At 38.6% G+C, this 3,285-nt stretch overlaps 1 pseudogene; it reads left to right on the top strand.

Annotated features, from left to right (window-relative positions):
* The first annotated feature begins 2,487 nt into the window (after window positions 1–2,487).
* LOC101602735 lies at window positions 2,488–2,895 on the top strand (annotated as a pseudogene).
* Window positions 2,896–3,285: the final 390 nt, after the last annotated feature.

A 3,285-nucleotide genomic window follows, 5' to 3' on the forward strand; every position in this document is an offset into this window, starting at 1 on the left:
CCAACACACACACACACACACACACACACACACACACACTAATTCTTTGATGTCCTTCCTGAACAGAAAGCAGATTAAAATGTAAGATCCAAAGTTTACATGCTGTCTTATAGAGTGAGTGGGTGTTAGGCTTAAACTTAGCCCAACATGGACATTAGCTCCAGCCAGGTATGCCAAACAAGCTTTTCCAGAGAGCTCAGCATTCAGGTATGGATCTTTACCCAGCTTCCAACAAAATGATATTCTGTGCCTCATTGGCCTTGTGATCCTTGCATGTGAATACCTTGTAGACACAATTGGAGGGAGGCATGCATAGTGTTAGGGCAAGACTAACATGTTTGTGCCTTACATTCTGATTGCCATTTAAAAAAATTCATGATGGGCATTAATCAAATGGTATAGCTTTTTTTTCCTTTTCTTAGATCAGTTTGATTTTCAAAATGAAGATCATGGGGGCTAAGGAGATAGCTCAGTGGGTTAAAGAATTTACTGCCAGGGTTCAATTCCTCAGTGTCCACCTAAAGCCAGATGCACAAATTGCACATTGCACAAAGTAGTACATGATTTGAAAGTTAATTTGCAGTGGCAAGGGCCAGCAGTGTGCCTATTCTACCCTGCACCTCTCTCTCTCTCTCTCTCACCATATATAGATAGATAGATAGATAGATAGATAGATAGATAGATAGATAGATAGATGATAGATAGATAGACAGAGAGATAGATAGATACACATACACACAGAGAGAAAGAATACATACACAGTACACACAAGCACACACACACACACACACACACACACACACACGCCTATAATTCCAGTACTAATAAAGCAGAAAAGCAGACAGAAGAATCCCTGGGGCTTGCTACATAGTTAATCTAGTCCTATGGGTAAGCTCTGGGTTCATTCAGAGACCCAGTTACATAAAAATTAGTGAAGAGCAATAGAAGAAGATGCTCAGTGTTGACTTCTGTCCTACACAAATGCACATGCACGCACATCTACACTCACATTCACCTACTCACATACATTCATGTACTCGCAAACACATACCACACACATACACATGAAAAAAGACAAACATCATATTCTTTGTAGTCTGATAAAATGAACTCAGTTCTTTTGTAATGCAGTCATCATGGAAGTTCAGTGGGTGAAGCATCAGTATAGGACTAATTTTATGTGGACATGCAGAAAAATCACTATGTAATAAGTAGCCCATGGATTTGGTTATGGGGTGGAGAGTAGTTATCTTAATTTATTAGATAATGAAAATTTGTCACCTATATATTAATTTCCTCACTAACTCCTTCATGATAAAGAGGGGACCTGAAATTTACATCCCATTAACCTCACATTTTTACTAGGGAACTGGATCTAGCTCAAAACCATTCGTGCTGTAAATGGGCAAGCTCATGTAGGTTTGTTGGCAATGTTTCTAAATATAGTCTTGAGTTCTCAGCTGTAGGAGGTATCTAACTTGAGTATTTTTTTTTCTTGTGGAAGATCCTATTACTTGTCTAGCTTCAGTTGTTTGTTTTGGGTTTTTTTTTTTTGTTTTTTTTTTTGAGGTAGGGTCTCACTCTAGCCCAGGCTGACCTGGAATTCACTGTGTAGTCTCAGGGTGGCCTTGAACTCACAGTCATCCTCTTACCTCAGCCTCCTGAGTGCTGGGATTAAAGGGTGCACCACCACACCCACATTAGCTTCATTTTTCTTTTTAAATCTAAACATTCAGATGTGTTGAAATATTAGCCTGGCAATGAAAACTCTTAAAACATCTATGTCAGCACTTCTTAATATGGCCAGTTGTTTCAACATTTCTGGAGCCTCAACCCATCACTAGGCTAAACCTTCCTTCTTCATGTGGTCTGGGCATTTGCATTTCTGTTCACTTGGCAGGGAAAAACCTCTAATTTCAGTTTGCACAAGAGCGAGGCCAGACTCTTCATAGAGAAAGTTCCAGTCGGTCTTTGTATGGGTAATTCTCCCTCCTTTCTTCCTTCCCTCCCTCTATGCCTTTTTCCTTCCATTTCTTCTTTCCTCTGTTTCTTTCCTCGTGGTTGGAACGCAATAAAATGAAAATTCAAGCAGGAATTCTGTGATTAATTGACATAAAATTCTTAAATCTCATCTACAGTATATTCATCAAATGTCAAACAAATTGTCACTATGAATCAGAATGGACTCCTTAAAACCTCAACATTTTGCTAATTTTGCTCAAATCATCCTCATAGTGTCATTAATATTGTTTTACATTACTTTCATTTTTAAAATTATTTATTTTTAATATTTCGATGCCTGTATATATTGCATTTTGTTACCCCTCCTCAATTACCATCTCTTCCCTTTCCCTTCTCACTAAAATCATTCTTTCCATTGGATCTCCTGTCCATGCTTTGGTTTGTTTCTGATGCACTGATTTAATTTAAGGTTGCTGGGGGTGAGCCTGAGGTGTTGCGGGCTGCAGTGGTGGCGTGGGTCGGGCCGGGCCAATGGCCGAGAAGTTTGACCACCTAGAGGAGCACCTGGACATGTTCGTGAACTTCCGGCAGCTCGGCGTCAGCATCAGCGACTTCCAGCCCAGCAGCCAGGTGGGGCTCAGCCAGAAGCTGAACTGCATAGTTAAGGGCTTACAGCATATGGGTAAGTGCAGACAGCACCTTCATGACATCACCGTGCCTCTGGAAGTTTTTAAATACACAGATCAATGTTGGGACCCCCAGCTCTACACCAAAGAGTGCTTGGAGAGGGCACTAGCCAAAAGTGAGCAAGTAAAGGGCAAGATTGACTCAATGAGGAAATTTAAAGGCCTCGATTCAAGAATTTTCTAAAGTATTTCCAGAAGACTGGCTGAATACCAGAGCATCCTGGGTGGGGATCACCCACCTTCTTAAGCAAACAAAAATCCTCTTCTTTTATACACACACACACACATATATATATATACATATATATATATATGTATACATATATATATATACACATATATATATATTAAATATATATAATATATATAAATATATATATACATATATATATTAAATATATATAATATATATAAATATATATAATATATATAAATATAAATATATATATATATATATATATATATATATATATATTAGTTTTCTATTCAGCAAATACAGGCAGTTTGTTACCATTATTAGGCTCACCTGTGACCTACCCCCTCCCTACTGGCCCCTCCTTGTTGATGAATATGGGTCGTGCATTGTGGAGTTAGCCCACAGTTATTGTAACGATAAATGTCTCTGTATATCATGACC

The sequence above is a fragment of the Jaculus jaculus genome, chromosome 3 (assembly GCF_020740685.1).
Source record: "Jaculus jaculus isolate mJacJac1 chromosome 3, mJacJac1.mat.Y.cur, whole genome shotgun sequence".
NCBI classification, from domain to species: domain Eukaryota; kingdom Metazoa; phylum Chordata; class Mammalia; order Rodentia; family Dipodidae; genus Jaculus; species Jaculus jaculus.